The sequence below is a fragment of the Vanellus vanellus genome (assembly GCF_965231255.1).
Source record: "Vanellus vanellus genome assembly, chromosome: 9".
Taxonomy (NCBI): domain Eukaryota; kingdom Metazoa; phylum Chordata; class Aves; order Charadriiformes; family Charadriidae; genus Vanellus; species Vanellus vanellus.
In genome coordinates, this window is record NC_138914.1 from 1,152,859 (window position 1) to 1,168,107 (window position 15,249).

Consider the following 15,249-nt stretch of genomic DNA (forward strand, 5'->3'; position numbering starts at 1 on the left):
TATACAAGGGAAAAGGGATGAATATCAACATATGTGAAAGCTGCTGGTTATCAGAGTGAATAATTTAGAACTCATTTACTAGGTATGTGTCTGCCAATACACCAATTGCTTGAGTTGGTCCTTCCACAGCTAAAACTAGTTTCAATTTCAAAACAATTCTTTTCATAATGCTTAACAATTAATGAATATGTATCCGTTGCTTTTCAAAAGAACCCTTTTTCCTTTCAGATGACACGTTTAATAATGGGTTTATTCTTAAACTGACTGATAATAATTCTTTGTCTTCATAAAAATACAAATGCAAGAAGGACAATTTTGATATCAAACTGTCCTGCAGCATATACATTTTATGCCACTCAGTGAGTCAGCAGGCAAGCAAGTTTCTCTGGATATTATCTGGTTCATATTTTCACCCTACTGCAGGATAAACCCAGGTCATTTCTGAATTAGCCGCTTTATTTACCCAAGATGGTCAAAGAACCTAAGAGCTGCAAGGTAGCCTGACAGAAGTTTTGCCATAACCTATTCGTATTCAAAACAGAAAGATTATCAAGTTTCTGATCCATTTGCATGTTTAACTAGTCTTGCTGTATTTCTCATCTAACCTGAAACTTTATTTAAATTTCAATTTGTTCCCCTCTGCAATGGTTATTTCTGGTTTTGAAGACATAAGAGGTTTTTTGTTTCTTTTTTCTTACTTGCTAAACAACCTAAATTCTTAGGAATTTGGAGCCTGAGAAGTACTCGAGAAATGGCAAATCAAGTGAGACTCTGCTTTAACTAGATCAGTTCTATATTAGTCAAGAAATTTATTTACAGAGTGGGAACACAGCATACTTCCCCTCACCCCAATAGCTGAGACCACAGATGTTTAATTGATGATATATCCAAGGCTTTGATACTTCAATCCATTGTACTGCCAGCCACATACTCTACCGCATGCTTTCTTGGATCATTTCCACTGCACTCCACTGCAGTTTACCAAAACAAATCCACAATCCTATCAAAGAGGGGCACCATAACAAGACCAATGAAATCCAAACGTAAGAGCCTTCTTTGCTTGTACTCTGTTTACCAATGTCAAGTGCTTGGCTTCATAAAATCTGCTGTTGTGAACGCATTAAAACATTTTTGCAAGAGATATGGAGGAATAAGCTCCATCGCAGATTGCAAAATAACCCTCACCCAGTTCTGTCTACTGGTTGTTGGATTCTTCAGCCTCACCTCTTATTCAAAGAGCCTTATATACAGTCTGTGTCCTTAGTACCTAAAGCTGTTTTGCATTACTGGATCTATTGTAATCTTTCTATCTCTTTCTAACAGGTTCTGATGCATAAGATTGTGCTCCCAGTTCAAAGATGAGGCATGTAGATTTAGAGACTCACAGGTGTTCCTGTTACACTATTTACCTGTTTTGGGGTGGCTTCTTTCCCCTCAAGGTGTTTCCAAACACTGTTTAAATAGATACTGAAATGGATACGTGTCACATAACCCCCCCGTGACAATACGTTAACAACTTGGATTTTGTTATTCATTTCTTTGTTCATTGCTGTCAGGACTTTGTGAAGAAATCCCTGATGGGTCTCATGTCTCAGTGAACAGAGTGGTACGTTCATATGAGAAACACAAACTTACATTAGGAGGTTGCAGGAGGCCTCTTCTACGTATTACTCAATCTTTACCTGAAAGAAGAAAACACAACTTAGAGGCCTTTATTAAAGAGAGTCACAAGATTATTCAATAGAGAAACTCATCCATAATTGATTGTTGTTTGTTGTGTCTGTATTCTCCATGGGAATCTTACTGAACTCCTCAGAATAGGACAGTTCAGTTTTGGGGAACTCAATTTACATTTGACTTTTTTTGGGGGTCATATAGTTACAAAAGTGTACATTGCTTTACAGTACGTACTTCTACCACAAAACCCTCAAAACAAAAAAATTCAATAATCATTAACATTTAGAGCATCAATTATCAGCTACCTGTTAAAGCACCGGTTGCCAAAATGTCTATTTAGTAAATAGTGTCATAATTGGAAAGCATTACCATCAATACCATGCATTTTAGGATAACCACTGAACACAAATTTTGCCATAAAGCAAAACCTTGACAACCCTAATGTTTCTTCGGTGAAAAGCTTCAACATTACATCATTCATTCAGGTTTTCTTTTAAGCCTCAGCCCAAAGATTAATTTTTTAATTAGATCTGCTCTTTAGAACAAGTCACAATTCTGTTCTTACAGACAGCACACCTAGAGCTAGTCAACCTTCTAAAAGGGTTACATGAAATGACATTAACTTCCCGCTACTATACAGTAAACCAATGCATTGTCTGAAGAGAGCAGAAAAGCAAAGGTATTTGTCATTTTTCTATACTGTTAGGAACTCCTTGTTAGGACCTATTTTAGGTCCAAGGATATGAAAAAAAAAAAAAAATCCATACCACATAGCTCATTGCAGAGGATGATTACAGTGATTTTGTAGTGTGCAAGGAAGAGACAAAATGACCCTATGCATTTCACTCTCAATTACACTACTATATTACAGGAGAATGGAGATTAAACATTCCTGTCATGCACAAGATGTATGCAGCTGCCTCTTATTATTTGGTGAAGGTCATGAGTAAGGCCAAACCTATGACTGCATTCTAGCTAAGTAATTCAGCAGTCCCTTTTCGAAATGTGATTTGATAATGAGTTATTAGGAAATATGGGCCTGGGGTAAGAAATATGCCAATGTGAGCACACAAGTATATGAAACAATCCACACTGTTACTGTAAATTAGTGACATGAAGATTTCTCTAAGCATAAGTACAAAGCCACTATGAACAGAATTATCCTAATGTGGCATTTTGTCAGTCTACGAAGCGTTTAACAACACTGGCGAGTGCTCTACGTAGTAGTCCATGGTTCTATTAAATCTCTCTATCCAGGTGCACATTTTGTGGGACAGTCATTTCCTCATCAGTAACTCATCTATTGTTTTGTTGCCAGTAATATGATTTACTGTCATCCAATAAAAACCTTTTGGTTTCATAAAAGTAACGTAAGTATCTATAAAGAGGCAATAACTTGTTCCAGAAATGTAATTCCAGTGTCTGGGATAGACTGTTGTTGAATCACAAGAACGAAGAAACACATACATTTTGTATTCTTCAAAGCACCTTTCTCAAATGCAAACAAAAAGCTCACAACAGTGTGCACAGCATTAGGTATTACGAAAGGTTAACAATATGGAAAAGAAAGGTTTAAAGAAAGTACAAATTCTGGTTCGTAGGGACACAGTATTTTAAAATATAAGGACTCGTTAAAGGTACACTTGACTGCTAATGAGCACCCTAGGATGTTCACTCTAGCGCTAGCACCTGGATTAGAATTGGCAGATGTCAGAGTCGACACCCAGAGTTTGGTTTTGGAGACCTAACCAAAAATGGCCTGAAAAGACCACTGGGAACTACCTTAATATCAGCTACTGGGAACACTGCCAGAGCAACATACTCTGCTGACAAGTTTCAGCAGTTTCTGAACACCACTTCTAAACCAGGATCTGCACTAATAAAAAAAAAAATGTTCTCCTCAGATTGAGAAGGTAATAAAAGTACCTCCAAGGAAAAATAAGAATAAAATAAATCATGGATAATTGAATTTTAATAACTAACAACTCCGGGAAACCACGTCTGGAGAGAAGCACCAATAACCAATCATTCCAGTAGCAATCTTTAAAGGAAGGTCAAAACGCTGGGACAGACTCCTTGAGACTGAGAAGTTTCTTCAGGAATCCTTTTTCAACATTACCTCTGACAGCATTAACAGAGCAACTGTTTGCTTGGTTTTGACTCCTACTTTTACTTTTTGGTAATTTAAGCAGTTTACCGTATTAGTGGCTAAGGATCAAATAAGAACGGATTCTCCTGTCCTAAATATTCTATGAACATGAACAGTCAATACGCCCTGCACTGAAGTGTCTCCGTGGCCCAACACTAGGGACCAACACTGAGTCACACATAGCTTTTAGTATTCACCATTGCCAAGAATAAGGGAAAGAAGATAAATATTGATTCTCATTTTCTCAACTAGAAGGGGACATCTGAATGAAGCCGTTCAAACAGAAGGGGATCACTTTATAGGGTGCCAGGTCTCTGGAGAGATTACTGTGCGCGTTCTTTTCTGTCTCAAGTCATAGCACAGCCTACCTTTGGTACAAAACTTATAGCCTTCAGCTGATAGAACATGGAAGGATAAAATGCACTGCCGTGAGCATTCAGAGCAACTTCACTTGAGCTATGAAACATCTACGGCTGCTTTCGCTGGTGTTTCAGGAATGAATAGTTTGCCTTTTTTTTTTTTTCTTTTTTCCGTTCACGGCTCGCCGATTTAATACTGCTCTTTCCAAAGCCATTATAAGTAGAGAATCCAAGCAGTTAAAAGAAATCTTAATAAAAAAAAAAGTCCTCCTCCCCACATAAAAGGGAACACCAAAATATTTTGTCTTCCTTATTAATCCCATTAAAAAACCTTCTATTCTTTATCCTGAAAAAAAAATCCCCGTATTTTTCCAGCTAAGCAACTCGACAGCACAAAGGCAACTTTAGAGGTCAACTTAGAGATGATAACATATATATATAGCATGTATAAACACTAGTTTTCAAGCCAACACTTTGAAAAGACTGACAGAGACAAACATTAACAAAAAGCCTAGTCATCTGCTAATTAAGAAGCTTTATACTTGAACATATTTCAGGTATGTTTTAGAACTATATTAATATTTCAGTTATTTGACCTTCCTTGACATCACACACATTCGTTCCTCAGCGTATGTCTCAGAATCATTATTTAAGACTAAAGCAGATAGATTCATGAAAGATACTTAAAAATAACTGCCAAAGGTTACAAGCAGGATCTCTACTCATTATATAAAAACTCCATCGGTTCTCAGGTTCATGAATTTTTATTCTGCGGCACGGCTTCAAGGCCCACCATTTTGATTCTTTGGAATAAAGAACACAGGATTTAAAACCCAAAGGTATAGCCTCAGGTTTACAGGGCAGAACCCAGGACAGCCTTTTAAACAAGGAGCAGCAAGAAACTTGATTATTTGGGTGGGGTTTTCATTATAACCTAAAGCAATAAATTAGTAATTATCATTAACTACCATGTCTCTTCGAGGATGAAGAGGGCTCAAAGAAAAAGTACTGACAAATCAAAGCAGAAAGTGCAAATTTTATATATCTATCAGGAAGTTTTTAGAGGGATTTGGCATTTGAAATGTTGAAAAGAGGAGGAGACATTCATTTATCAGGGTGTATGGGGTTTTTTCCCCTAAATTTGTCATCTCAGCAAGTTACTAAGACCACTGGAGTAAAGACTGTATCTTCTGTAGGAAGGGTTTCATATATATTTATAACCTGTTACATAAGCATGTCCATGTAATGGGGCTAATCATATTCCATCATTTAAAAAAACGCAAAACCAAGAAGGATTTGTTTGCTTGAAGTATCGAATATCTTAAAAATTAACGTCTATATTTTCATCCTCGGACACATCCGTAACATTAAGATGTATGCTCCTACCAGTGATTTATAGTAGGATATATTCCATATCTGGGATATCTGAATTTCAATGTGGACGGATTTTCATTAATACTGACATTGGTGCATCCTATTTTATTAAGTCCAAGCAAGAACAAATCTAGCTCCACAACACGGGGAAACATGTACAGAAGTATGAGACAGGGGTGTAAAGGCTAAAAGCTATCCGGAAAGGCTGTCATGCTACCTGCCACAGATGAATTTTTTTTACTGATTTCTAAGGATTTCATAATGAATTCCAGTCTTTTGAACTTGTCACTAATTTAATACTACATCTTGCATCAAAAATCTCAACCAAAATACTGCCGGTACCTACAGCGTAACCTTCTCCCCACTCCAGTCAGCCGTTCCTAATTGTGAGGAGGGAGCAAACATAACTTATCAAATCCATCTAGAACTTTTATTCAGTCCATCACCTACTACATGCACAGCAAAGATGTCAGCTAGAAGGTTTAAATTTAGTCACAGAGATCTTTCAGTGGTTCCTTCCCAAGAAAAGGCAGATGATTGTAGCTTGCTCTGAGAAAATCGAAATCCAAAGACTACTCAGAGAGGCAGTTTTACTGTATGCTTTACTCATTCTGTTAGTCACAGTTTGCTTTTTTATAAAGATATGCAAAACTAGACTCTTCTAATGAAACACTAGCAAGCAGAGAATACTTGAAATTGCTTTTACTCTGTAAAGTCAAATGGGAGTATTTAACATTTTTCTGTAATTGCTAAACCAAAGGCTAATCATAGACACCTGTGACAGCTAATGGGTCTGTATTAGTTAAGCTAGTCAGACAAGATTTTAACCTTCATTTCTGTTCAGGTGATGTCCAGAAGTCATTAAAGGAGAGAATCAACTGCAAAGTATCCAAGCAATATAGTGCAATTCAGGGATGAGAGCTACTTAATAGCTAAAAAAAAAAAAAAAAAAAAAAATCCTCTTCAGTTTCTTGTAAGTTTTGCCTATATGTTTTACCTACAAAAACCTTAGTACCAGATAAGGGTTTGGGCATTTAAGACAACTGCCCAGCATGCCAACACCTTATTTCTGTACTTCCATACTCCCACCTATCCGTCTGTACTGCTTGTTTCAGTCTTCCACTTGGAGGCCTTAAGCTGTCTGGATCAGAGGGTTTTTCCCTATAGCTCTGTAAGGTAGTTGTTGGCAGCTTGATTACTCAGCGCTACAGTAATCCAGTTTATGAGAATGTGGCTTGTTAAACCCATGATATCTAACGTGGAAAATGACAATTCATTGAGAAATTCAAATATTTGTAAAGTTCTACCATTGTGCAGGAGTAAGATGAGCTTAAACCAAGTTGAAAACACAGAATAGTTGTTTGAAAACTGAAATCCTTAATTTTTGAAAATCCTATGCACAAGCCTTAAAGCAGCAGCTGCTAATAAAAGTCCCTTAAGAGCAGCTTCCACAAGAGCAGACTTCAGGATAGATACTTTAACAGCTACTGCCACAGTTTGGTGACATCAAAAAAACAACTATAATACACAATCAAGTAAGAAAATCATAAAAAATAAAGTAGCAAGTAATTTTTGTAAGATCATAAGTTTGTAGTGAGCTGCTTGAGATTTTTTAAACAGTATTCTCTTGCAGTTGAATTCCAGCCTACTAGGAAACGGGACTCACTGGGGTAACAAAGTGTGCCGAGTCTACAGAAGTAGAAAAATGCCAAGAGGATATATAAGCACATTGAATGCAATTTACATTCTGTTGAATTTAGTATCTGCCAAGTCTAGTATACTGCTTGAAATGTTGTGTTTATGAGACATCTGGGCAAAATTTAGGAAAGATGGGAGACAGAAATTTCAAACCCATTTGGAAGAACCTCATAATAGTTTATTGTCATGCTTCAAGATAGGTCTTTTTATAACACAATGACTATATGGTCACTATGAAACCACCCTAAAATTCTGATTCTTGAAGCTAATACAAAAGTTTTTGGAACTGAGTGTTTAGGGAATGTCAAAAGGATGGGAATATCAAAACACAAGTTTTAGAATACCATCTGTATCCAGAACCTCTACACCTGAGACTTTGAGAGGTCTGCAGGACAAAAGCAAAAAATACGTATTTTGCCTTAACAGTTTTTCCAGTATTACCTTTTTTACCCCAGCATTTTTTAAAAATCTTTCATGGGAAGATAAAGATCTCTTAAAAATAGTTGAAGACAAATTTGGGAGTTGTTGCAATATTCAACGGTGCATTGTTTCAGGTACTCAGCTTGTGTTGAACAGTGCAAGAATACGGAGCAAATTTGCAAAAACTGTAATCACAAATTAGAAGGACAGAACTGGTCTGATCCTAGCCTTGATCATGGCACAGCTATTTTACATTTTCGTCTAAAATTCTTGCATTTCAGAAGTTTCTGTAAAGAAAAGCCAACAACACAAAAAAGTCTACAATTTATAGTATTCATCTGTGAGAATGATGTAAAGCTTGGCCTGGGAAAACGATCAGCTTTCCTCTTGTTTATACTAAGACAGGACTTAGCTTGCACTTCCCAGACCATTATTTTCTTAACAGGCAGGATATCAAACCGCCGCACTTACAAGGAGACTGTACTTTAGGCAAAACATTTTCTCCAAAAAGCAGACAGATAACTAAAGGAGACGTACATACTTGTATCCCCAGATTTGCTGCAAGCCCAATAGTCAGAGAACATCGTAAACCAAAGAAAAAAAAAAAAAAAGCCATGAAAGATTCATCACCTTGGTATATATCCATGCCCTATATTCTCATCTTCCCCCAGCTCTGGGGGCATGCCTTGCTTCTCATGTGAAAGGCCTGGAATTCCATTCACCCTCTTTAAAATATTTCCTCTACTTCTTCTCTTGCCATCTTTATACAACTTTTTTAGAAAAAGGCAAAAAGCACCACCACAAAAAAACCACCACAACACCAACAAAGCCCCCCCACCAAACAGCACCCCCACCCCCTGATATATCCCCGAGCATACGCAGTCAATGCAGGAAACAGCTTCCCACCCACAACCTTGTAAACTGAACTTTGAACCTACAGCTCCCAGGAGTCCTGCCGAGTCTAGCTCAGTAAGGTAAATAAGTACGCGCTATACCTCAGGTAGCAGAGAGAAGCGTGAATTTTAAAACAAGACTAGTGCTCAGAATTTTGGTCGAATAAAGCAAAAACTTCAATGAGGCACTGTCTCTTGTACCTAAGATGGTTTCCAGTAAGTCCAGAACCATGTATTAAAAACACCTGAAAGTGCTGAAGGCTTGCAGAAGAGAAACTGAGATTAGAATCAGCTAAAGGGAACCAGGCTAAACCAAACAAAACCTTTATGCTTCAACAAATATTTGCCCAAATATTTGCTACAACTGAAGTGCCCACTTAATGGCTTGAGTTGATAACCTCACACACGTATAGCTTATGTCAGCACGCGGTCTCACATCCCCTACTCTAACCCCACTCCTGGAACTACCTAATGGATTTTGACTTGCATGCATTTTTTGTTCCTGAATAAACCTTTTTTTAGCTAAGAGCGTGTCTTGGCTGCACCAGAGATTTCAGACTGTATTTTGCTACACACTATAAAGCAGCAAACACACTTTCGGCCTGTATGTAAAATTTAAGGCTATACAGAAACCCCAAGGTCTCAAATATATTGATCAGCCAGTTCCCTCCCAGAGCAGGCTGCTGCTGCCCTGATGGTTTTCACTGTCATTTGGGAATAAGCCATGAAATGTTCAGGAAAGAAGCATCTAGAAACATCCATTATATTTTTCATGCTTATCCGGGGAGGTTTCTTCTCTGGTTAAGAGAATAATTTCAAGCAAAGGTTAATTATGCACTAGCTTTCTAAGAGCCTATAAAGGACTGACAATAGGTTGTTGGCAGCATGCACGAGCACTGATCACCTCCCTGCACGCCTGCAAAAACCTTCAGATTGATAGCTGCCTTATGCAGAGTTAGTTTAACTATTTTTTCCTTATTCCCCTTATAATTGAAAACAAAACAAAACAGAAAAAAAAACAATAAAAGCAGAAAACCTAGTATTCTGCAATCTAAATTCATGAACTAAACCATCCGCAGCGATGAACTGCAGATCTCCTAGAATCAGTGGCAAAGCTTCTGTTAACTTCAAAGCAACCCAGATTTGTCCAAAAGAAATGCAATAAAAGAATGACATCTGAGGTTCTTAAGGTTAGGCAGAAAATATGAACAAAAGGGAAAGTTCTTTTACCAGCAGGTCTCTGCAGCTTCCCTTCAGAACCATTGTTACAACCTATGTTCGTCCACCCAAGGAGCCCCAGGCAGTGACCTGCTGGGAGCCATCCACAGAATTTGCTTCAATCCGAGAAGCAACTTCACCCCACTCGACTAGTCAATACTAGTTATTGATAGGTGAATATGCAGACTAGATACCATTTTCTTCTTAAGTTTGTGAATTTTCAGTATTTCAGAACAAATATTAGTAAAGGTTATCAAAGGCCTACTTCATTACCAGAAATCGACTAAAACTTTTCAATGGATAAATTATGCTTTTTTTATAAATATTCACAGCAACAGAAGATGAAGACAAAAAAATTCCTGACAAACTCAGTACACCACAGGTATCTTCCAGGTACCATATATTTTTAAATGCTGTAGATACATAACTATGTTACAAACCGTAATGGTGCTACAGAGGCAGTTAGGTACAAATCACAAAGAAAATCATGGTTCAAAATTGCATCAATACAAGAATTGCTCCAGCAGAGCTCACGGTAACCTGTGTGCAAAGGAGAAGTTCAGAACAGAGTAGACAGATTAATATCTGTAAATGAATTAAAAATCTGTAACATTGGTTAAGCAGTTATGAGCTAAATAACAGGTCCATGCTTTGAGTTTGGATTAACAATAAAGCAAACTCCGTGCAACATAAAAGCTACAAAAAAAGCGGCCAATGTAAAATTTAAGTTTTGTCTTTTTGCCAGATGATAAAAAATGATTCCCCACGTGAAAATTAGATTCTTCAAAGCTACCATACTGAATCATTTAATTTGTCTAAGTACTCCTAATGCAGTTGCACACTGCAATGAGCATTTGAATTTTAGATTAAGCAAATGAAGAGCAAGGTATTTCTTCATACACACAAATAGAAAGACTACTTAACAGCAGGGTAGTGCATGGCTTATAGAGACAGACAGTAACCCAGTGCAATTTCATCTAGCCATCAGAAGGATGGATGTATCTTTTACCAATATAGTTTTTATTTAAATATTTAAATTGCATCCCTTTTACATCCCTCCTATATGTAACTGTGTCTCATAGCCAATGCATGGAACTAACCTGGTGTAGGATAACCACAATTTCTACTACCATTCAAAGTTTCACCAGCATACCATCATTCTAACTTTTAAAGGCCTGTTAACATAAATTTGTTTTGTTGATCAGTCAGGGCAGACCTTCCTAAAGGTCTAGGTAAAGCCTAAAGTTTGAACACAGTGTTTAGAGAGAACTTAAGTGATCTTAAAGTCTCTTAATAGTCTTAAACTATTTATTGCACGTTTACTAAACCTAAGCAGCTCAGGCATCGCTGAAATAATTCTACCTGCACATTGTACTCTATTTAAAAAAATAAAAATAATAGAAGAAGAGAAGTCCAGGGAAAAGGTTTCCAAATTATATCATAAAATATTTATTAATAGTCTGATTTCTTGTTACCCTTTGTTGCCAACAATTAGAAGTAAAATAGCCCATTAATGCTACTAATCATAGATCGTGCAGGCACTCATCTCTGACCTGGAGACATAATAATACTACAAAAAAGTAGTGCCACCTTCAGTACTTCATCTAATCAAGAGTGAATGCAGAGATCAATTTAGTGAGAACTGAGTACTACATCTCTTTCTGGAGAAAGAGAGATCACCTATTAGATTTAAGTTGCCAGAAATATTTTGTCAGCAATAGGAAATACATTGAAAATATCATCAAAGGGTGGTACGCAGGGGAGGGAAATTTCTATTAGAAGAGTTGAGTAGAATATACTTAAAATCTATCTGACATCTTCTTTCCCCAATCTCATCCCCACTATCAATTGCTCTGTTTCACGTGGTTTCAACGGATATTGGTCATTCTTATGTTGCCATAAGCATGATCTTATTAATTTTAAGCAAAGAACTCAGTCCTGCGTTAATTACCTACAGCCTGGCAGGTCTGTAGGCATTTTTTGATCCTTGCACGGTAACGTACACTCATGTGTTCAGTAATGCCAACCCAATCATTAGGCAGATGGGGTCCACTGACAGTTTTCCAAAGGCATCAGAAGCATGCATGTGGTTATTACAGAGATTCAACTCTACAGTCCTGCAGAGCGGCCTAGAATGGCTTTAGTCCATGAAAACAATGAGAAACAGCTAACCAGAGATTAAACATCTGCACACTATCCGAGCACACTTTGTCCCAGGTGTAGTTACATAGTAAATTTTTCACAAGTGGTCGGACTGTTTGAATGCCTGTTTCTTGTCCTACTGCACTATTTAAGAACTGCATAGGATAAGTTAGCAATTCATCTGGTTTCCCCAATGACTAAACACAGATTAGTCTACTGGCACTACCAGAAACAGATAGGAAATGATTTTTAAGAATTTGCAGTGTACCCAAAGAGCCCAAACCCTCTAACACAGAGTTTCAAGTCTACTACCAGTAAGCTTCAGTCAGAGAAAACTGAAGCTATATTTGCTAGCACCGTAAGACAAGCTGTCACTTTGTCAAATGATTTCTTACTAAACCTGACTGCAAGCATAAAGCACTAACATAATTTATTAGAACAATTAGAATGCATCCTTGTTTTCTTCTAATTAGATTATTCTTTGTACTGGTAATTACATCAGACAAGAAAAGACTAATAGCTTCAGATTTCTAAAATCATCTGTAGAGTACGTGAGGAGAGAATGATCAATAATACTAATATACTGGAACACAAATTCCCAGACAGAGATATTTTATCATGAGTGGTTCTTTAAATAATCAACGTTATTTCTCAAAGTCCACATTACTTTCACTCATACTTAAAAAAAACCCACAAACACAAGGGAGTAGACACTGAAATAATCAAAATCACTGAATGATAACTGTACTTTAATGCCTTCTAGGTGAAGGGCACATTACTATCTTCTCCCACTGACCATAAACCCAGATGTGAGAGTTGTCATTACATTACCTTTGTACAAAGGGAAGAAGAAGCTGGCACAGAACACCTCTCCTTCCCCATGCTTCCAACACCAGAGACATTCCAAAACACCTGATTACTTCCAATATCTAAAAAGAGTTAATAGTGTATCTTTTAAATTATTTTCTCAGTGTGAATGCCATCAACTGTAACAGAAAACTGGTCACCCACACAGTCTTTTCTGTACAATTGCCAAACTCCTCAACTTCGTTAGCACTCTGAATTGACTATGTCAATCAAAGTTGCCCTGAACTTTAAGAATCATTAAATATTTTACAGCTAGGAAAAAAAAACAACAGGAAGGAAAGCAGGGGAGGATGCAAAAACAAAGAATGAAAACCAGCAAAAATATGAGAACAAACATGAGTAAAAGGTCCAACAGCGGAGCACAAAAAGATACCATCAGATTTCTCCACATTAACGGAAATAACCCTACAGTTGAAGGACATCTCAGAGCAAAAAGGCAGAGTAGAGTCAACTTTTATTATATCCCTGGTCCTTCCTTTTCCTACCAACATAAAACGTGTATGCAAATTGCAATATCAGTGTTGGTTGGTTAATTTAATATTACAAACTACAAAGCAGGTTAAGCACACCATTGTCAGAATTCAGGATTGACACTTGAGAAACAGGTGACACGTGAAATATTACATCTGCTATCTTCCATCCTTCAAGCCGTCCCATTCGCTCCAAGAGATTCAGATTAGGGGAATAGTCCAAATCTTTAAATTTTTCCACTATAAAGATCCTACTTCTTTTTTTTTTCTTTTTTTTTTTTTTTTTTCTTTCTCTCCTCGAATTCTGCAAAATCCTTGGGGAGTTTTTTGTTTCTAACAGCCCCACTTTCACATTTTACCACTTCACTATTAGCTTTGGTTGAGAGGAAGGGAAAGGCAAAATAGTTTGTAGCACTTCTACCTCAAAGAAGTCTCTGGACAGTACTGAAATCTAGAGCCTTTAAAAAGCCATCAGCCCACTAAATACCATAATAGCCAAAGAGAAATCACTCGTGAGAAGAACCTAGGCTCTAATGAGGGCACAGTAATCTTCCAATTATATTCAGATCATGTAAAATAAAATAAGGAATTGGAAATAACATTGGACCAGTGAAAAGCAAACAAGTGGCCAAAAAGCTAACAAAGCAAACTAGAGGAATACCAAAATTAAAACTGGAATTTAGAAGAAGAGGAAAAAGCTTACTCAACTTAGGTAAGTCACATAATTTTAGAAGTAAAAATAAAGCTATGGGAGAGCCTGGAGAAAGAAGTGAACAGATTAAAGTAATTACTAAGCATTTTAGTGAATTTCCAACTAGCGTTGATTTCATTACACCTCTGTATAAGATCCTAGAATTTATGGTAGCAGAGAGCATAATACAACAAAGTTCTGCAACCCCACTTGAAACTTCTACTTTGTCTAAACTGAAGATAAAGCCTGCAGACCATTCAAACAACAGACAGTATTTTGCTAGGGTTTTTTTTAAATTGTCCACTTTGGGAAGAGCTTTTTTGCAGAAGATTAAAGATTTCCAGTTTATTTCCTCTAAGCAGTGTTTTGTGCCCTGATTAACAGGAATTAAATCTACACTGAATGACAATATCTAGATAGACACCTTCCCCAGCAGAATCTGGGGTGAATATACTTCACTCCCCTTCTTTGTTCTTATATATCTATTCTAGGATTTTATAGAGAGTTTTGCAAATCTCAGACCTGTCACCACAGAGGTGTACTTTCCCAGTTAAGATAATCAAATGGTCCAAAGAGCTCTTTGAGCAACCTGAAGCATACTTAGCCCTTGTATAACCTAAGAGAACAACTTTATCTAAATACATAATTCATACCATACACTCCCTGCTTGGCCCTCCTTTTGGAGAGATCGTATCTCAAGCAAAACTCAAATAGAATTATTTTTTTTTCCAGATAAACCCAGAAAATCAAAACACAAGTAATTTCCACACCACAACCTCTACAGAAACGACACTCATCTTTTACCCAAAAAAGTGTCCGGAGAACCGCTTGAAATAAGAAAGCACCCAGATGAAACAGCCTTCATCACGCTCTGCTGAAACTGAAGTCCGGGCCAAGGCTTTAATCTTCTATGGTTTCCCAACAGAGCACAAGGCTTAATCCATAGAGCTTAAAAGATGGACATACAATCTATCTGGGATAAATCTGAATTAATCTGAAAGCTTCACCTGGCACTCAGCTGTTCATTTATGCCTTTCATACTTAGAAATGAGAAATAATATATGCAAGTGATAAATGCAGCACAAAAATCTCAAGCTTCCCTTTCTCACAACACAAGGCTCTCAAGTTTGGATAATGGACCTTCTAGTGGGAAGAAGGCACAATATATAAGATGCAGGCCTACATGAACACGTAATTATAGACACATTTCCTTCACCGCTGTGGCATTGACTAATGGGTCCACACAACTTGTAGGCCCAGAGTTTAAGATGCTCCCATCCCTCCAGGGCCA

The 15,249-nt window shown here is 37.3% G+C and overlaps 1 protein-coding gene across 1 annotated transcript in view; it reads right to left on the minus strand.

Annotated features, from left to right (window-relative positions):
* Positions 1-15,249, minus strand: part of FHIT (fragile histidine triad diadenosine triphosphatase) — a 613,325-nt gene that overhangs the window by 488,879 nt on the left and 109,197 nt on the right. The window contains exon 3 of the mRNA XM_082487872.1: positions 1,636-1,682. The gene's annotated coding sequence lies outside the window, so the exon portion shown is untranslated. The remainder of the gene's footprint in view (positions 1-1,635; positions 1,683-15,249) is intronic.